The 21,632-nt window shown below is 46.6% G+C and overlaps 1 protein-coding gene across 4 annotated transcripts in view; it reads left to right on the top strand.

Annotated features, from left to right (window-relative positions):
- RERE (arginine-glutamic acid dipeptide repeats) overlaps positions 1 to 21,632 on the top strand; it is a 342,283-nt gene that overhangs the window by 82,612 nt on the left and 238,039 nt on the right. For 2 of the 4 annotated variants that reach the window (XM_069741282.1, XM_069741279.1), the window contains exon 1: positions 12,991 to 13,356. The exons of the other annotated variants lie outside the window; for them this stretch is intronic. The gene's annotated coding sequence lies outside the window, so the exon portion shown is untranslated. Of the gene's footprint in view, positions 1 to 12,990; positions 13,357 to 21,632 lie in introns of those variants that run through there. 4 annotated transcript variants of the gene reach the window in all.

The following is a 21,632-nucleotide window of genomic DNA, read 5'->3' as shown; positions in this document are numbered from 1 at the left end:
GGAGATGTGATAGGACTGCAGCCAACTTATGAGAAAACAAGCGTATGACAATCGTACATGCGGACTTTACCTGTTTTATGGGAATGTTTAGGGAGGAACAATACGCTCATGTGAACGAGCCCTTACCGTGGGTTTTCTAACCACATCTGCTGCAACTTTGTTGCAAGCATCAATTACTTTGTGAGTAAAATAGTATTTTCCAACATTGTTTCCGATCTCTCCCAGCTGATTTTGGAGCGTGCCCCTTTGTTCGTGTGTTCTGTTTCGTTCTACAAGTCCTCCCTTTTAAACCTTGGCTAAATGATCACGTAGAACATTGGATGCAGATTTTCTGCAGTTTCCACATCATTTCCATCGTGTTGCATGCAGGTTTCCTATTGCAGATGGTATAAACACTAGCGATGAGCGCGAGTGCTCGTTACTCTTCATCGCTAATGAACACAATTGGGCTCTGTGCACACGACGCGTTTCTGCATCACGGATTTGTCACAGAACCTGACGAGTTTCCTGATGCAAAGTGAATGAGATTCCAGAAGTCTCGTACATTCATTGCAGACTTAGTGCAGATTCAAACCTGCAGCGTGTTAATTCTTTCAGCATTTTTTTGCTGCTGCGTTTTTCCTGCCAAGAGGTGCAGAAGTTTCTGCATCCAAATACTCACCAATGTGCACATACCCTTAAATTCCTCACAAAGGATTGACTTGCTGCAGATCGATATACTCACAGAATAGAACTGCAACGTTGATGTGAGATTTCTACAGTCTCATCTAGTTAGCTGAAAATTTGCACCAGATACGCACTTGTGCACATTCAAACAATTGATGTTTGTTTATTTGTGATCGTGTTCTCTTCCTTCCCTCTATAGTTGTCTGAAATGCTAATACTACAGATCTATGATCCCTCCATACTGTTCTCAGAGCCTTCAGTTTCACAGACTTCTTCTCTAGAACTGATCGAGAAGTTTTTAGTGTCCCTTTAATTCATCTGTCTGTATATTAACTTGGTGGATGCTGCAGTCCACGGAGAGACCGTCTTTAGTGTTCCGCTAAGTCCCTGAATGCCTGTGCTCAGCCATCCGTATAAAGCACTTTGTCGTTTTACACTCCAGTCTAATCTGCCTCCAGAAAAATATTCCTTTGGTGCATTCTCCTTTCCATTTTCTTAAATATTTGACACAAATAAAAGGCACTAACTTAAAATGGTTTTACTTGCGAGGTGGTAATGTTCGCTAATAGCTATGCAGATAACTTGGAGGTCAGAAAATTAAAATCGGAGGTCAGAAAATTAAAATCGGAGGTCAGAAAATTAAAATCGGAGGTCAGAAAATTAAAATCGGAGGTCAGAAAATTAAAATCGGAGGTCAGAAAATTAAAATCGGAGGTCAGAAAATTAAAATCGGAGGTCAGAAAATTAAAATCGGAGGTCAGAAAATTAAAATCGGAGGTCAGAAAATTAAAATCGGAGGTCAGAAAATTAAAATCGGAGGTCAGAAAATTAAAATCGGAGGTCAGAAAATTAAAATCGGAGGTCAGAAAATTAAAATCGGAGGTCAGAAAATTAAAATCGGAGGTCAGAAAATTAAAATCGGAGGTCAGAAAATTAAAATCGGAGGTCAGAAAATTAAAATCGGAGGTCAGAAAATTAAAATCGGAGGTCAGAAAATTAAAATCGGAGGTCAGAAAATTAAAATCGGAGGTCAGAAAATTAAAATCGGAGGTCAGAAAATTAAAATCGGAGGTCAGAAAATTAAAATCGGAGGTCAGAAAATTAAAATCGGAGGTCAGAAAATTAAAATCGGAGGTCAGAAAATTAAAATCGGAGGTCAGAAAATTAAAATCGGAGGTCAGAAAATTAAAATCAGATAGGTGCAGTCTCTGTGTATATGCAGTATGTATAACCACTATGATGATCATCTGTTTTTCACTGGTGGTTCAATAACTAGTAATTGATTACTGGGAATTGCTGGAGGGTGCGTGGAGGGCTTGTGCTTACTAGTAGCAGCCAATCATAAAAAGTGGCGCTGCAGGGTAAAGAAAGGAACAGAGCGGAAGCTTCAGCCTGTGATCATACCCGAGGTACATTTCAGTATATCTTGGATGTTTTTTGTTTTTTTTTAAAGGGCATCTGCCAGTATCAACCCCCTCCTAAGCCTTCTATATGGGCATGCAGGTCTTAGTAAGGTGAATAAAATGATACCTTGATATCTGCAATCCGATGTCATATTCCAGAGAAATCTACGTTTTTCTTAATATGTAAATGAGCTATTAAGATCTATGGGCCGGACGTAGATCTCCCCGAGAATCTGCATACAGAGCTTATAAATGAAAGGAGGTGTTACCAGTGTGAGACATGTAGATCAGGAGAGCGGACATTACATGTCTCACACTGGTAACGCCTCCTCTAAGCTCCGGAGGCAGATTCTTGGGGAGATCTATGTCCGGCCCGTAGATCTTAACAGCTCATTTACATATTAAGAAAAACATGGATTTCTCTGGAATAAGACATCGGATCGCAGATATCAAGGTGTCGTTTTATTCGGCTTCCTATGACTTACATGCCCTTATAGACGGATTAGGAGGGTTGATCCTACTGACCAGATTCCCTTTAACATAGAGATCTCCTTTCAGAGCACCGCTAAATTTCAGCCGATGGTAAAAAGATGAGAGCGGGCCCTGGGATATATATTTATTTCCTAGTCCATGCCGATCTCATCTTCTTAGCATTAAAAGCTAATACTGCATGAACGCAGCCTGAAGCCTATTCCAGCTAATCAGGATGATCTGTAGCTTATGCATATACATAGGGGGTGTCTGCTGTGGACAATCCTTTTGTTAGCAGCGTCCGCAGGTTGATCATGTTGTGGTGTTCTTTGTGGGGGAACCTCTTTTTACAGGTGAAGCATGGAAAATGAAAGAATATTAGCTCTTCAAACCGCGGTGCCATCTACATGCGTGCGAGGCAGAACTGTGCGCCGTGTTCTGTGCAGTTATTGACTACGACTCCCTTTAGGTCCCTATGAATCGTGCTAATAGATGAGGGTCCTGGACAGGGGACACCCCTGCGTTGTCTTTGAACTCCACAAGTGCCTGCCTGCAATTTTTATACAGAGTTTATGATTCTCTTCTCCAAAACATGCTGTATTACGGGGGTATAATACTTATATAGCGCCATCATATTCCGCAGCACTTTACAGACATCATCGCTGTCCCCATTGGGGCTCACAATCAATATTCCCTATCACTATGTCTTTGGAGTGTGGGAGAACCCGGAGGAAACCCACGCAAACACGGGGAGAACATACAAACTCCTTGCAGATGTCGTCCTTGGTGGGATTTGAGCCCAGGACCCCAGAGCTGTAAAGCGACAGCGCTATCCACTGAGCCACCATGGTGCCCATTGCTTTATGCGTGAGCCAAGACTGTGCGAAATGGAAAATCCCGCTCGGCCCTGCACGTCTGTCTGATGATAACACTATATTAGACATGTTCTACAAGAAAGATAGTCCCGCTGTTTTTAAATAAAGGGTAATGGGTTGTGGACCCGCTCCCCCTGGTTACACGGCAGCAGATTACAATACAAATCTATCCAGTCCCAGCTGACCTTGCCTAAATCAGGGCTGGCTGCGCTGTGAAGGTCAGGAGGAGCCATAATTGTATCAGGATAGAACATTCTACTGATTTCAAAGGCTACATTGTATCCTGAGCACTGTGCGCACACTTGTAGGGGATGGTGACTAATAAAGCATCCACGAACACCATTAACGAGGTAGGGAAAGGTCCAGAAAACTGATTTGTCCTGACAGCCATAGTTTAGGTTCTCAGATGTTTGCCCGCTACCTGAGCCTGCACTACTGACTGTTTCCAATCCCATTTTTTCAACCTTTGGGACTTGGCATACAATTAGAAAAAAAAAAATAACGAGAGACCTGTCAATCATCTAGAGCATCTTCTCAGGAGCACCCCAAAGTCTATTATCTCTGAAACGTCAGAGCATTTTAGAGAAACATATATATGACTGCAGTCGTGAAGCCAGGCTCTGCTCCGTACTGCCTGTGGGTTTGGAAGCCTAAATCCTGTGACAGGTTCCCTAAAAATCATACCTGTGCTTTCACACAAAAACTACAGAAGAGCGTGGTCATGCTGCCCTCATCACTTACCAATCTAATTTGTCCAGAAACGTTCTCTATTCTCATTGTGACTTGCAATCCATTTAGAGGCATTTTGCCAGCACTATAGGTGCTGGAGCTACAACCCTGCATCTGTTATCCTTACATTTGACAAACAGAAGATAAAGAGCATAAAGACAAAGACCTGCCTCTATTTATCCGTCTCGACATCTGTCAGGTTAGATAGAAGGCAGACATCTAATGAATGGAACTTTTAAAAGGATTTGATAACCGAATTCTGGCATAAAATGGTTTGAAACGCTTGATGAAACAAATTCATCAGATTCGCCAAAAAAATAGGACATTCATCAGGTAGGCGTGCAAATGGCAAATGCATTTTAATTTCAGCAGCAAAATTGGCGTAAATCACAACAGAGATGTTGTTATAGGAGTTTGACAGGCGCAAATGCAAACTGTCTCTGGATGGAGAACATCACTAATAGTAACTAAACTTTTGAGAGATTTGTGGGGGTAGGGGCCATGAGACCCCCACCACTCACTTATGACCACTTAAAAGTGCTTATCTCAGGAGACAGGGGCGTATGCAAGCAGCAGAGTACCGTGCAGTACAATGTTATAGACTCCGGGCTCCTCAGCCGCCACTTCTGAAGAGGTCTTTTGACTGATCGGTTCAGGTCTCACGGTCTGGACCCCCACCAATCTGCTTATAATTAAAGTTTGGCTATGCTTTTATTTGCACCCAGAATTATTGAAGGACTTTTTGGAGCAGAAACTGACTGTGCGGAAAGTCCAAATCCTCCTCCAAAAATTCTCATAAACTGAGTTTCTGCTTCTCAGAAAAGAAAAACACAAACAAAAAAACTCTGGGTGCATCTAGCCTTTTCCAGTAGTGTAATATGTGGGATTTTTATCCATTCTGATAACTGAAAAAAATATGATCCTTGATGTAGCGAGGTGCGAATAATCTCTCCTCTTCAGCGGATTCCTAACATGTCCCTCACAAAAGTGACCAATATGCTATTTGCTCTCTGCTCTTGGTCCAAAGTCTATCATGTCAAAATTTGGACCGAATGAAGAAAAAAAAAAAAACAACAAAAAACAAACAAAGCTCAAACAGCCAACATAAAAGCTGCAAAGAGGTGATGAAAATGAAGCCTGGTAAACACAGGATGGCAGGGACTGAAAATGAAGCCTGGTAAACACAGGATGACAGGGACTGAAAATGAAGCCTGGTAAATACAGGATGGCAGGGACTGAAAATGAAGCCTGGTAAACACAGGATGGCAGGGACTGAAAATGAAGCCTGGTAAACACAGGATGGCAGGGACTGAAAATGAAGCCTGGTAAACACAGGATGGCAGGGACTGAAAATGAAGCCTGGTAAACACAGGATGACAGGGACTGAAAATGAAGCCTGGTAAACACAGGATGGCAGGGACTGAAAATGAAGCCTGGTAAACACAGGATGGTAGGGACTGATAATGAAGCCTGGTAAACACAGGATGGCAGGGACTGAAAATGAAGCCTGGTAAACACAGGATGCCAGGGACACAGACCCCTCCAGTGTGGACTCCAGAATGCTAGAAGTCGGGTGCAGGACCACATTATGCGATGCCCACTACACACCCGAAATAAAACATCAGTTTCTTCTTATTGCTTTCATACCTGTGCTCCGCACAGCTTCATCCCTGTGACTCATTATTGTAGAAGTGACTGCAGCCTGAGACATATTGCAGTAATTATATCGCTTGGGTAATCTGGAGTTTGTATGAAACCATATTAACAGTGTGTAATAAAGTCTGAAAAAAAGGCAGCTGTAATGGAAGCTGCATTATTATTAGCTGTGCGTAATATGAGCGATGCATAGTGCAGAGATCAGTCTTTTTATAATAGGAGGAGATCTGTTTAGGGCAAGCTTCACCCACAGAATGAAAAGCATGCTAAAGCTTACCGCAAAAGCGTCTAACCTGCGGCATGGGATGGCTGTTAATACAGCGTAACACGGATTTCGATTAGGCTGCGGTGCTTAGTTGCATAGTAGGCTGCCGTAGTTTTTCAGGCCACCCACCCTTCATTTATTTTTGTGCAGATAACTGTACTCATATGCAGCAATTTGTACTCCAAACCACCTCCGCACATAAAGGACTGGATTAAGTCACACAGCGGCCAGTGCCAGTTTATTAGGTTTTTATGTGGTGTATACAGCAGGCTCCGTATATCCTATGTGATGTATGTAGCAGTCTATGTATCCTATGTAAAGTATACAGCAGTCTGTGTATCCAATGCGATGTATGTACACCAGTCTCTCCTGTGTGATGTATATACAGCAGCCTGTGTCCTGTGTGACGTATATACAGCAGTCGCAGTATATCATGTGATGTATACACGGCAATCTTGGGGTGTCCTATGCGATGTATATAAAAGCTCACCGACACAAAAAGAGGACTTAGAAATCCTCAAAAAAATTGAAAAAAGTCAGAGAAAAAAAAGCAGAGATGTTTACCTACTGAAGCCTCCAATCAAATGCACTAGCAGGGTGCGGCAGACACGATTTATGATGGCAAACACACAGGTGCAACAATACCGATGAAACAACCACTTTCAATCCAGTGTTGGCTGTTTGGTATTAGTGCACAAAAAGATTTTTTTGGGCATTTTATCTTGCAGGGTGCAGTCGGACCGAGATGGTTCTGTAAACTGTTGGCCTCTGTCCGCATAGCATGCGTTCTGTGGCACTGGGCGGCCCGCCTGTATGTGCGTCAGTAATAGGCCGTAAACCAGATGCTCTGCATTGCCTGTGTGAACAATGCCACATACAGAATATTATCTCTTATCTTTTTGTGCACTAATACCAAACAGCCAACCATCAAAAATCACCTAAAAACCTGATCCAGAGTAACAGCTACAAGAAAGCGCTGAAGCCAAAGCTTTCATTGAGGCCATGTAGAGTTATTGTACCCAGGCGATATATCCACCTACTCTCGAGTTGTGCTAAAGATTGACTCAAATCTCCACCACGGATGTCAAGGTTGATTTGATCAATTGCTTTGAAGAAAAGGCCTCTGGGATTAGAATGACGGTGGATTTTGAAATGGCGCGGTAGGGTTTTTAGGAGGGAATGGTCATCGGTAGTTTTGGCCTTTTCAGTATCACGGATGTTTAGCATCTGTAGTTTTTCCAGCGTGTAAGTTAAACGTAAATAATATGACGTCAAGGTGGAAGTGATTAAATAGGATGTCAAGGTGGAAGTGATTAAATAGGATGTCAAGGTGGAAGTGATTAAATAGGATGTCAAGGTGGAAGTGATTAAATAGGATGTCAAGGTGGAAGTGTGAAAGGGTTTAATATGAGGTTATCTCTCTCTATGTGCAGGAAGATGAGCCCCGAGCGCTTTGTAGCTGCACTACCTTAAAAATAACCCCCCGCTGCGGCTGCAGTGTGAATGACTTAATGTTGTCATGAAATCAGATGTTGTTTCACTTAGCGGCATGTAGAGTCCTGCACCGCTCGCCGGCTCTATGTGTAACCGCATCCCCTGTCTCCTTTCATTATCTGTTAACAGTACTCAGCCTGAAACGGTTATTTGATAAATGGAGGTCGCTCTGGAGTCTTCTGTGCTGGATCCAAGAAGGACTGGAATTAATAAAAGAAAACCAGGAGTAATCTGTGATACTCCGGTGTGCACGTATGTAGCCTTGCAGGGGTTCACCGTGATGGGTCCTGAAATATTTGCCATCTAGAGCAGTATTGCAGGGAGGTTGCATGAGACATGACCGTCAGAACCATCAGGTTCCGATTGCTGGAAGGCTGCGGCAGCCCCGGCGGTGGCCCCGGCTTTGTTACCGGTGACGTCGGGGATGTTGGCTTCCTGTATGCAGTGATAAGAACACTTAGCCTGTGGCTTTTTATTCTGTTCTCTTGTCACCTGGTGTGATCTGCCGCTCTCTGGTGGTATTTTTCTTGAACAATACAAAGCTGCTGTTTATTAGTTTTTGCGTCCAGAATCGTTGGGGTGGTAGCGATGCAGGCGGCTGCCTGGGCTGATCTTTTATAGCGGCACGTGGTGCTGGTTTTAGGGCTTGGGAGGAAGTAGCCATGTCCCGTCGCATGCAGTCGGGGCATGCTAGGAGCCGTCTTATTTTTTAAATTTTATATATATTGAATAAAAAAAAAATGTTTAAAAAATGTAAAAAATAAGACGGCTCCTAGCATGCCCCAACTGCATGCGACGGGACATGGCTACTTCATCCCAAGCCCTAAAACCAGCACCACATGCCGCTATAAAAGATCAGCCCAGGCAGCCGCCTGCATCGCTACCACCCTAACGATTCTGGACGCAAAAAATAATAAACAGCAGCTTTGTATATATATATTAGGGTGCCAAGGAAGAATGAACATTGCAAATTGGTAAGTCATACCCCTCAAATTTGTTCCCTTTTGGCATAAGGATTCACCATGTAAAATATGTTAACATTAAATTTAGATTTACCACTTGCTCAAGGCATGTGAATTATTCCATCTTTCTCTACTTTCCACAATATTGTACTCACAATAACCACTCAGTTTGTCATCATATCTTTAACTGGATATACTATTTATAATTCAAAAAACATAGAATGGCAGTAAGCATTCTACTACAGTGAAATATGCATTCCACAATTATGGACATTGTTCACACATTTGGTATCGCCGCGTTCATAAACGCCTGATCTATCAAAATATAAAATCAATTAACCTGATCGGTAAACGACATAACATACCATACATAACGCGGTATATGCACGACGATAAATACTAAACAAACATTTAAAATTGTAAAATGATGTGCCATTGAGCAACCAGTAAATGATAATTAACCCCATACAATGCGGTAGAAGGTGCGTCTCCTTCTGATGGAGGCTCATGAAATGTTGGGGAAGTCATAAGCCGGCAGCTGGAGCATTTCTCTGTGGTTACACCTTGTCCTCATGGAGCAGTAAAAGATTTCCACTTGGCTGCATTTTCTATTGCCTCCTTGAGAGAAGGTGGAGGGGGAGCAGGAGGAAAGTTTCATTGAGCAGGATCACATTAAAAAGCTAATGCCATCCGCTTGCAAGGGTTGCACACATTGCACTAAGATGTTATCTTCGTATATGCAGGGCGAGGGATTTATGAAATGCCTCGGTTTCCTAAATGCTAAAAAAATGGCTTTTTTTTATCATTTTAAAAAGAAGAAAGAATAAAATGTGTATGTATGCAATGTGGGAAATGGCAAAAACATGATTAGTGATCAATGCCAGAAAAAAATCAAATTGTGTGCACATGCAATTTCATGCAACCGAATAGGCACACGGTGCAATAACCCACTGTGATCGCATTATTTTTCGTGTGGAGCCCTAGAAGGTGAAGATGAGTGTTATTGCGTAGTGTTTATAACAAGCACTTTTGCAGTGTACTGTGTTTTTGTTTTGTTTTTGTTTTTCCATCCATTCCTTTGTTTACAGGTCGTTACCTAGGAGACAGACCACCAGTGCTGTCTAGTTTGTAAGCACTGCACTGAAGCTGGCCAGGATTAAGTGATAACTGTGCACTCCAACGTTCCCACGCAGCTTCAAAACTCAATAGAAAACCGCTTCTAAGCACTGTGCATGTCTGGCCAGCACTGCTAGATTACAGTGGTGGTCGGTCACTAAGGGAATGAGCTGTATAAAAAACGTAAAAGATGGAATATGTCAAGAACAGCTTGAAATTGGAATAAAGAGTCAATGGCAACAGTGCTCGTCAAGCAATATTTATTTATGCAGCTGGATATAGCCCTTTAAGGGAATGACCACACAGGACCTAAATGCTGCTGATTTCTGTGGGAATTTTGAAAAATCACAATTTCACCCTGCACATGGACGTGTAATGCAGAGTCTACAAATGTGCAGCAGGTCCATTTCTGTTTCAGATTTTCTTTGCAGATTTTGCTCCTTTCAGTGTAGAATATCCATGAAATTCAGGATGAGTTATCTGCACGTTATCCTGAATTTACAGCGTATTCTTCCATCCTGTGTAGAAGTATGTTAACGGCTGTGTTGAAATCAGAAGCGAAATACTAATCTTCTGAAGAATGCCAACCATCCGGGATGAACAAATAACCTCTGTGATAAATTTGGCACGTGGAGACGGTCTAAGTTTAGGCTATATTGACCCACTGTGTTTAGAAAAAGCAAATAGTGATCCAAAATATCCTGTGTGAATGGGACCGAATATGAAAATGGCATGCAAAGGAAAAAGCCACGTGCCCGTCGTGTGCTAGCGGAGCAGCCATTGTAGGCGCAGGATTGTTGGGCTTTGTGACTCTGCTGGTCTCTCTTTTTTCAATGTTTCATGCAGTGCTACATGTCACAAGCGCCAGGTTCTGACGCCGGCTCCTCTCTGGGCACCATGCTCAATGGTTCTCTGCAATGCCGACAGTCTGACCCTGATAACCCAGAGAGCTGTGTGGAAATGAGGTGTCACGTCCTGGGTGACCTGATGTGCGGGGACACGAGCCCTGTTCACCGGCGCCGCACATTGCTCCACATCCCCTGGTGCATTTTTTTTTTTGCGTGTTTGTAATCTGGGAATTAATGTAGCTTTTATTGCATTTTCTTTTTCTCCACCGTGTCATTGTCCGTTTTGGAAAACGCTCGTTTTTGGTGAGGATTTTACCCATTCATTTCCATTGAGGCGCTAAACACACCGGCCTGGTATTGTCTCAACTTGGTGCGTTTCTGCAGCAGAATAAGCACACGTGGAAATGCAGGAGCGTGGCAAACCTGTCCGGATTATAGGTGCCGAAATTCAGTATAGTAATCCGCACAGCATAGGCGTCCGTGTATCACAGCCCGCAATGTACGGGCCTGGCCGCTGGTCTCACGCTTGATCTCTCTCGATCTCTTTCTTGATCTCTCTCAATCTCTTTCTTGATCTCTTCTCTTTCTTGATCTCTTCTCTTTCTTGATCTCTTCTCTCTTTCTTGATCTCTTCTCTCTTTCTTGATCTCGCCTCTTTCTTGATCTCGCCTCTTTCTTGATCTCGCCTCTCTTTCTTGATCTCGCCTCTCGCCTCTTTCTTGATCTCGCCTCTCGCCTCTTTCTTGATCTCGCCTCTCGCCTCTTTCCTGATCTCGCCTCTTTCCTGATCTCGCCTCTTTCTTGATCTCGCCTCTTTCTTGATCTCGCCTCTTTCTTGATCTCGCCTCTTTCTTGATCTCGCCTCTTTCTTGATCTCGTCTCTTTCGATCTCGCCTCTCTTTCGATCTCGCCTCTTTCGATCTCGCCTCTCTTTCGATCTCGCCTCTCTTTCGATCTCGCCTCTTTCGATCTCTCTCTCTCGTTCTCGCCTCTTTCTCTCTCTCTCTCTCGTTCTCGCCTCTTTCTCTCTCTCTCTCTCGTTCTCGCCTCTTTCTCTCTCTCTCTCTCGTTCTCGCCTCTTTCTCTCTCTCTCTCTCGTTCTCGCCTCTTTCTCTCTCTCTCTCTCGTTCTCGCCTCTTTCTCTCTCTCTCTCTCGTTCTCGCCTCTTTCTCTCTCTCTCTCTCTCGTTCCCGCCTCTTTCTCTCGTTCTCGCCTCTTTCTCTCTCTCTCTCGTTCTCGCCTCTTTCTCTCTCTCGTTCTCGCCTCTTTCTCTCTCTCGCCTCGTTCTCTCTCTCGATCTCGCCTCTTTCTCTCTCTCGATCTCGCCTCTTTCTCTCTCTCTCTCTCGTTCTCGCCTCTTTCTCTCTCTCGCCTCGTTCTCTCTCTCGATCTCGCCTCTTTCTCTCTCTCTCTCGTTCTCGCCTCTTTCTCTCTCGCCTCTTTCTCTCTCTCGTTCTCGCCTCTTTCTCTCTCTCTCGCCTCTTTCTCTCTCTCGTTCTCGCCTTTCTCTCTCTCTCGTTCTCGCCTCTTTCTCTCTCGTTCTCGCCTCTTTCTCTCGCCTCTTTCTCTCTCTCTCTCTCGCCTCTTTCTCTCTCTCGCCTCTTTCTCTCTCTCTCGTTCTCGCCTCTTTCTCTCTCTCGCCTCGTTCTTTCTCTCTCGCGCTCGTTCTCGCCTCTTTCTCTCTCGCGCTCGTTCTCGCCTCTCTCGTTCTCGCCTCTCTCGTTCTCGCCTCTCTCGCGCTCGTTCTCGCCTCTCGCGCTCGTTCTCGCCTCTCTCGCGCTCGTTCTCGCCTCTCTCGCGCTCGTTCTCGCCTCTCTCGCGCTCGTTCTCGCCTCTCTCGCGCTCGTTCTCGCCTCTCTCGCGCTCGTTCTCGCCTCTCTCGCGCTCGTTCTCGCCTCTCTCGCGCTCGTTCTCGCCTCTCTCGCGCTCGTTCTCGCCTCTCTCGCGCTCGTTCTCGCCTCTCTCGCGCTCGTTCTCGCCTCTCTCGCGCTCGTTCTCGCCTCTCTCGCGCTCGTTCTCGCCTCTCTCGCGCTCGTTCTCACATTCTCTTTTGCGCGATATATATATATATATATATATATGTGTATATATATATATATATATATATATATATTTTTTATATATATATATATATTTTTTTTTTCCTGATAAATTGTATTTTGACTAAAGCCTCCCTTGGAAGCTAGTGTGTTTATCCAAGTGGGGACATCACTATTACCTAGTTTCCCTTCATTTTAGCATTTTTTTAGGTGGCTATCAAAAAAATACTCAGTTTTTTTAATTTGTTTTATTTCTGGTGCTCTTCTTTGACTACAAAAAAACGTGAAAAATCGTTTAAGATTCTGTAAGTTGGGTTGCTAAGTGAATAAGCCGGAGCATAGCAACCAATCAGATTCGCTCTCTCATTTGAACACAGACGGTTGGAAATTGAGAGCAGCGCCATGATTGGCGGCACTGGCGCCTCCTGCTGGTGACCTCACGCACCGATCCCTCTGCTGCCTCTTTGTATCACCAGGAGGCGGCCGCCGGCGGGATCCAGTCCGGGTCTTGCCTGTGGTTGGAGCGGAGCAGGAGGCTGGAAGGGGCCGATCCCGTCCGCTCCCTCTCTCCCTCCCCCGGCCGCTGGTGTCTGCTGTACGGAGTCCGCTGGATCAGGCATGTGTCTGCTGAACAGCTGAGGAGGACGGAGCAGCGCCGTGCATGTGGGGACAGGAGGCGGAAGGGCAGCCGCAGGAGCCCCGGATCCCCGCCTGCTCCGCTCCGGGATCTAGCCACCTCGTTATAGCGCTCATCCATGGGGAGCAGCCAGGCCGTGACCGCAGCTCCGGGACTCCGTGGGATTTCGCAAGCTGGCCGCGGCTCGGATCACAGGCAAGTGGTGGCCCCCTCCTCCTGGGGAGTCCAGAGCCCACCACACTGCCCATTGTGTGCCCAGCCTGTGGGCATGGGGGGCACATGTTGGCCAGAGGTGGTGGAGGTTATTGGTCTCGTGGGGTTCTGGCTTTTAAAGTGCAGATTCACGAGTTCTCCAATTTGGGCTGCGGGCGTCTGCGCCAATAACCCACTGTGCCAGGGTCTAGCAGCAGAAGACCTGGGGTGCAGCCCCTCAGGCTGTGGGCATAGACTATACCAGTGCACAACACTATAATCATTGCCATCCTGCAAGGCATCTCAGGACATGTACAGGCGCCCCCCATGTATGGTATTGGCTAGAAGAGTGGTGGTCTTGGATCTAGCTGATGGGGTCCTACTGCCTAGATCCAAGATCACCACTCATGGTCCACTCAGGCCTCAATGAGTGAGTGGTCGATACTCTCCTTAGTAGGACCCCCACAGGCCTCAATGAGTGGTGGTCTCTTTAGTTAATAGGCCCCACTCAGGCCTTGATGACTGGTGGTGTCAGCTCTAGTTAATAGGACCCCCACAGGCCTCAATGAGTGGTGGGCTTTGTTTTAGTTAATAGGACCCTCTCAGGCCTCAGAGTGGTTGTCTCCGCTCTAGTTGATAGGACCTGCGCAAGCCTCGATAAGCGGTGGCCTCGTCTCTGGTTAATGAGACCTAATTAGGCCTTGATGAGTGAAGACTCGCGCCTCTGGTTATTAGGACCTGCACAGGCCTCGATGCTTGGGGGGTCTCACCTCTGGTTATTAGCACCTGCGCAGGCCTCGATGATTGGGGTCTCGCCTCTGGTTATTAGCACCTGTGCAGGCCTCGATGCTTGGGGTCTCGCCTCTGGTTATTAGGACCCGCGCAGGCTTCGATGCTTGAGTTTTTCGCCTCTGATTATTAGGACCCGTGCAGGCCTCGATGATTGGGGTCTCGCCTCTGGTTATTTGGACCCGCGCAGGCCTCGATGCTTGGGTTTTTCGCCTCTGGTTATTAGGACCCGTGCAGGCCTCGATGATTGGGGTCTCGCCTCTGGTTATTTGGACCCGCGCAGGCCTCGATGCTTGGGTTCTCGCCTCTGGTTATTAGGACCCACGCAGGCCTCGATGCTTGGGGTCTCGCCTCTGGTTATTAGCACCCGCGCAGGCCTCGATGATTGGGGTCTCGCCTCTGGTCTTAGGACCCGCGCAGGCCTCGATGCTTGGGGTCTCACCTCTGGTTATTAGGACCCGCGCAGGCCTCGATGATTGGGGTCTCGCCTCTGGTTATTTGGACCCACGCAGGCCTCGATGCTTGGGTTCTCGCCTCTGGTTATTAGGACCCGCACAGTCCTCGATGATTGGGGTCTCGCCTCTGGTTATTTGGACCCGCGCAGGCCTCGATGCTTGGGTTCTCGCCTCTGGTTATTAGGACTTGCACAGGCCTCGATGATTGGGGTCTCGCCTCTGGTTATTTGGACCCGCGCAGGCCTCGATGATTGGGGTCTCGCCTCTGGTTATTTGGACCCGCGCAGGCCTCAATGCTTGGGTTCTCGACTCTGGTTATTAGGACCCGCACAGTCTTCGATGATTGGGGTCTCGCCTCTGGTTATTTGGACCTGCGCAGGCCTCAATGCTTGGGTTCTCGCCTCTGGTTATTAGGACCCGCACAGTCCTCGATGATTGGGGTCTCGCCTCTGGTTATTTGGACCCGCGCAGTCCTCGATGATTGGGGTCTCGCCTCTGGTTATTTGGACCCGCGCAGGCCTCGATGCTTGGGTTCTCGCCTCTGGTTATTAGGACCCACGCAGGCCTCGATGCTTGGGGTCTCGCCTCTGGTTATTAGCACCCGCGCAGGCCTCGATGATTGGGGTCTCGCCTCTGGTCTTAGGACCCGCGCAGGCCTCGATGCTTGGGGTCTCACCTCTGGTTATTAGCACCTGTGCAGGCCTCGATGCTTGGGGTCTCACCTCTGGTTATTAGCACCTGCGCAGGCCTCGATGATTGTGGTCTCGCCTCTGGTCTTAGAACCCGCGCAGGCCTCGATGCTTGGGGTCTCGCCTCTGGTTATTAGCACCCGCGCAGGCCTCGATGCTTGGGGTCTCGCCTCTGGTTATTAGCACCCGCGCAGGCCTCGATGATTGTGGTCTCGCCTCTGGTCTTAGAACCCGCGCAGGCCTCGATGCTTGGGTTCTCGCCTTTGGTTATTAGGACCCGCACAGTCCTCGATGATAAGGGTCTCGCCTCTGGTTATTAGGACCCGCACAGTCCTCGATGATTGGGGACTCGCCTCTGGTTATGTGGACCCGCGCAGGCCTCAATGATTGGGGTCTTGCCTCTGATTATTAGGACCCGCGCAGGCCTCTACTGTCCCATGTTTTGGTCTTGGTCTTCTGGTCCCTGCTGTATCCCTACCTCCAGACACACTGCCATGTATGTGGTGGAGCTGCGGTTTGCTTTGTCCTTAGTGGCTCCAGGTTCTTCTCTGAATCTGCCATGATGCCGGCTCCCGCCTCGGACCCTGTATCCCTTGTCTGTAAGCGGGCACACAGGGCCGTTAGTAACAATGGGCAGCTGCCAGGAGTGGCATTTGGAAGGTGTCTGTGCCAGGCCTCGTGTGAGCGCAGAGCTTTGGGCTTGGCGCTGGAGTGCTGTCCTCTCATACCCTCTGCTGAGGGGCAGGAGTGGATCCTGGAATGCCTTTCATGTATAATTGGAGCAGTGCTGGTGTAATGTTTACTCCAGCCATGTTCTGGGCTGCAGGGACAGACAGGCCTGACCACTTTCTATTTGCTGAGAACCAGCTCCCAGTCCCCCTCCTGCCCTGCAGAGCACATGTGGCTTCACTCATTCACAGCACAGTGTAATGTCTGCCTGGCGGTTCACCCACCGCATGTGTTTCTGGAGATTTCGAGGGGGTGTATTAGAAATCCAGCCTGTCCATATTTATCACATCCTTCCTAGCTGGAAAGAAGGAAGCGGGTCCGGGGCTGATGGCGGGTGACAGTCATAAATTGTTTAAACCCCTCTGGATCGTCTCGTAAATCACCACTGTGTGCATGATTTTTTTTCTTTCTTTTTTCACCCCTTTTAGTAACTTACCCATTTTACAGGAATTAAGGCTGCAACATTTTCCTTGCACTCGTGTATGCAGAGCGTTTCCAGATCTCGCACGCTCGCTGCGTTCGCCTATTTTTTTAATAATATTTAGACAATCCCTATAAAAAAAGCCTGTGCGTCCAAATTCCTGAGTTTTGTGTTCCCTGTGATCAGGCCGGGGTAGTACAGTGTGTTTTCTGCTCTGGATAAATATTTGGCGTCATGGCCAATAAAAGTGCACGGCGTGCCAACTCGTGTGAGATAGTAAGCAGCGTTCTGCGCTTGGATCAGTGGTTAAGTGCACCCGTTGTATAACATGAGCGTTTACCTTTAGGTTTGGTGCGCCCTCGTGACCGGAGCTGGTTTAATATTTGACGAATTCAGCGAGCTTCAGGTAAACGTGTGAATGAGCCGTCCGTGTCATGGCTCCAGCCGGTAACTTGGGGCTCTGGGGATAATATCCTGCTAGGGTGACCGCTGTTGGATTGAGGACTGTAACCAATAAATGACTGAAAGTCTTGGGGTATATTGAATGGATTTGCAGCTTGAGTGTCTGTCCGCTGGGGAAAACATTTCCACTGGTGACGTCACTTTTCATTTTCACAGCGGAAAAATCAACGACTGTATGAAAGGCAGCACAGATTTCCCACTGGAAACAATAGGAGGCAACTTGGAAGTGTGATTCCACAGAAAACATACTGTGTGAACATGCCCTTAAGCCCCAGGCTACCTGGCAAGCATTTGCATTGACAGTGCATCTAATTACTTCCTACGGTGTTGCATTGGCAACTAAGACAATTGCAAATATTCTTAAATGTGTTCGATTGTCATAGACTTCAATGTAAGTCTCCCGCAACTTGCATGCAGTTTAACTCTTTGGATTTTTTTTAACAGCTCTTAAAAAGTTAAAGGCATTATACTGCCTCTGTACAAATCCCTAGTTAGACCGCACATGGAGTACTGTGTCCAGTTTTGGGCACCGGTGCTCAGGAAGGATATAATGGAACTAGAGAGAGTACAAAGGAGGGCAACAAAATTAATAAAGGGGATGGGAGAACTACAATACCCAGATAGATTAGCGAAATTAGGATTATTTAGTCTAGAAAAAAGACGACTGAGGGGCGATCTAATAACCATGTATAAGTATATAAGGGGACAATACAAATATCTCGCTGAGGATCTGTTTATACCAAGGAAGGTGACGGGCACAAGGGGGCATTCTTTGCGTCTGGAGAAGAGAAGGTTTTTCCACCAACATAGAAGAGGATTCTTTACTGTTAGGGCAGTGAGAATCTGGAATTGCTTGCCTGAGGAGGTGGTGATGGCGAACTCAGTCGAGGGGTTCAAGAGAGGCCTGGATGTCTTCCTGGAGCAGAACAATATTGTATCATACAATTATTAGGTTCTGTAGAAGGACGTAGATCTGGGGATTTATTATGATGGAATATAGGCTGAACTGGATGGACAAATGTCTTTTTTCGGCCTTACTAACTATGTTACTATGTTACTAAGTTGTGCTATAGCAAGTTACAGTACATTACTGAGATCCATGGGAGGAGACTTATTCGATCACCTTGGTTTACCTTTCAGGTTTTATTAGTACCATCATGTATTTCACTAGCAAACTGGTCTTCCCCTTTTTGGATCGGTTATGCTGTCTGTGTGTAGAGGGGCATTTAAGCTCCTCTTAATGAAAGTAGGGGGTACTGCTTCCTATGGGGTTCACCAACTTTATTTCTTGATCTGCAAACATTGTATGGTGCCCATGCCTCACACGTAGGGGTCCTGGCATTGTATACTGTGCCAACTCATTCAGAATCCACTTTCTTCACTCAAGCATATGTAAAAAAAAAATTTAAATATTCCGTTTGACTTTGCCTCCAATATTAGTATTTTATTTTTAATGCTATTATTATTATTTATTGTTATAGCGCCATTTATTCCATGGCGCTTTACATGAGAGGAGGGGTATACATAATAAAAACAGGTACAATAATCTTGAACAATTCAAGTCATAACTGGTCCAGGAGGAGAGAGGACCCTGCCCGCGAGGGCTCACAGTCTACAAGGGATGGGTGAGGATACAGTAGGTGAGGGTAGAGCTGGCAGTGGTTTGGTCGATTGGTGGCTACTGCAGGTTTGTAGGCTTGTCGGAAGAGGTGGGTCTTCAGGTTCTTTTTGAAGGTTTCGATCGTAGGTGAGAGTCTGATATGTTGCGGTAGAGGGTTCCAGAGTAGGGGTGATGCGCGAGAGAAATCTTGTATACGATTGTGGGAAGAGGAGATAAGAGGGGAGTAGAGAAGGAGATCTTGTGAGGATCAGAGGTTGCGTGTAGGTAAGTACCGGGAGACGAAGTCACAGATGTATGGAGGAGACAGGTTGTGGATGGCTTTGTATGTCATGGTTAGGCTTTTGTACTGGAGTCTCTGGGTAATGGGGACCCAGTAAAGGGATTGACAGAGGGGAGAGGCCGGGGAATAGCGGGGGGACAGGTGGATTAGTCGGGCAGCAGAGTTTAGAATAGATTGGAGGGGTGTGAGAGTGTTAGAGGGGAGGCCACAGATTAGGAGGTTACAGTAGTCGAGGTGGGAGATGATGAGGGCATGGACTAGGGTTTTTGCAGATTCTTGATTTAGGAATGTACTGATCCGTGAAATATTTTTCAGTTGAAGGCGGCAGGAAGTGAAAAGGGCTTGGATATGCGGTTTGAAGGAGAGATCAGTGTCAAGGATTACCCCAAGACAGCGGGCTTGTGGAACTGGGGAGAGTGGGCAGCCGTTTACTGTAATGGATAGGTTCATTGGGGGGGTCGCGTGAGATGGGGGAAAGACAATGAATTCTGTTTTGTCCATGTTAAGTTTCAGAAATCTAGCGGAGAAGGATGAAATAGTGGACAGACATTGAGGGATTCTGGTTAGTAGGGTGGTGATATCTGGTCCAGAGATGTAGATCTGTGTGTCATCAGCATAGAGATGATACTGAAAGCCGTGAGATTCTATGAGCTGTCCCAGGCCAAAAGTGTAAATGGAGAAGAGCAGGGGTCCTAGAACTGAACCTTGCGGGACTCAGACAGATAGGGGGCGAGGTGAGGAGTTGGTGTGTGAGTGGGAGACGCTGAATGTTCGGTCAGTTAGGTATGATGAGATCCAGGATAGGGCCAAGTCTGTGATGCCAAGGGATGAGAGGGTCTGTAATAATAGGGAATGGTCCACTGTGTCAAAGGCAGAGGACAGGTCCAGGAGGAGGATAGAGAAGTGTCGCTTGCTCTTGGCGGTTAATAGGTCATTGGTGACCTTAGTTAGGGCAGTTTCAGTGGAGTTGTGTGACCGGAAGCCTGATTAATAGACGTTTCTCTGGAGCTCAGGGCACACGAGCGCTCATTGTATTGTGGCCAGCTAGGTGCTTGGCAGGGAGAACATGGAGCGTTACTTGATCCAGCTGTACGATTATTCGGACTAGTATTACACGTTTTTTTTCTTCTTTGCCTTGTGGCTCCTGGAAACGATGCATCAGCTCTCGCTGCTAATAACATGTTTTACTGAGCTGAAAGCAAACTCCGATTAGCGTTCTTCCCATGTGAATGTAACGTGTCTGGTGGTAAAAATGGACGTGAAACTACAACTCCTGAGGATTAACAATAGCTGCCGGGGGCTCCATGGTGTAGACCAGTGTTTTTCAACCTTTTTTGAGCCGCGGCACACTTTTTATACTTAAAAAATCCCGAGGCACACCACCAACCAAAATGGCACAAAATGGTGCGTCCAGGTTTGAGATGAAAGTCCGCAGTCATTCTATGTGACTGCAGGCTTCTGAATTCTCACAGCGCAAGCACTGCACACTTTCAGGATTCTCCCTTGCCGGTGGCCAGAGTGGACGGTCATGACAGCACAAGTATGTGATTTGGATACTTCTGGTCACATTCTAACTAGACGTGTCCGGCCTCAGTCAACTCATTTTCATTGAATGAGGCCACACATGTCTAGTCAGCACGTGACCGCATGTATGTAAATCACCAACATCAGAAAATTATGATAGCAGTGTGCACTGTGAGAATTCAGAAGTCTGCAGTCACATAGTATGACTGCAGACTCATCACAACCTTGGACATCCCCTTTAATGTTCCTAACAAATAAAAATGAGAATTAGTATCACAAAAAAAACACATTTACATCCAGGTACCTGATAGATGACGTTGTTTGTGGAGTCGCCTCTTTCTTTTCATCTTCACCTTGTCCAGATGCCATGATGACTCTTCTCATCCACCGGCAGAGCTCGTTTCTGCAGACTTCCATCTTCTCCTGTCTTCTGCAGCACATCCCGACACAACACCCTTAAAGATAGCAGTGTTATTATAATGCTCCGGAATAACAATATCTGCCCTAGGCTGAGCCCCTGAGTAAATAATTGCCCCTCACTTTATTCCCAGCACATAATATGACCCTCACTGTCTCTCTTATGGTACATGCCATCCACACTACCCTCTCTCTCTTTTCCATACTTCACACTGCCTTCTCATACGGTGTCCCTCATAGAGAGCCCAGTCTCTCTACTGTGACCCTTCATTACACTCCTCCTACTTGGCATACTGTCTCCTCCTGGCTGTTACCCTCACACTACTCAGTATCTATTATGTGTCCACTCACACTTTCATCCCCCCATACTGTCTGCACACATTTCTAATAGCCTCCTCATGTACATCCCCCCTGCTAACATACCCCTTTGCTCTCTCCATATTTCCTTCTCACACATTCCCCCCTCACACATTCCCCCGACTCCCCATACTGTCCTCACACATCCCATCACCGTTGCTCCCAGTATTGTCAGCACACATTTTTCCCCTCGCTACTGTGTCCACCCCCATCTCCCCACTCACCCCCACAGAATATATCCACTGCCCTTCCGATAGAATAAATCCATCCCCTTCCACAGAATAAATGCACCCTGCCCCACACATGCTAAATAAATTCCAGCCCCCCCCCCACGTACACACTGAATAAATCCCCCCCACACACAGAATAAATCCCCCCCCACACACTGAATAAATCCCCCCCACACTGAATAAATCCCCCCCACACTGAATAAATCCCCCCCACACACTGAATAAATCCCCCCCACACACTGAATAAATCCCCCCCCACACACTGAATAAATCCCCCCCACACACTGAATAAATTCCCCCCACAC

Source organism: Ranitomeya imitator, chromosome 10, assembly GCF_032444005.1.
Source record: "Ranitomeya imitator isolate aRanImi1 chromosome 10, aRanImi1.pri, whole genome shotgun sequence".
Lineage (NCBI taxonomy): Eukaryota > Metazoa > Chordata > Amphibia > Anura > Dendrobatidae > Ranitomeya > Ranitomeya imitator.
Note: the sequence above shows the minus strand (reverse complement) of the source record. Positions and strands in the feature narration are given on the sequence as shown.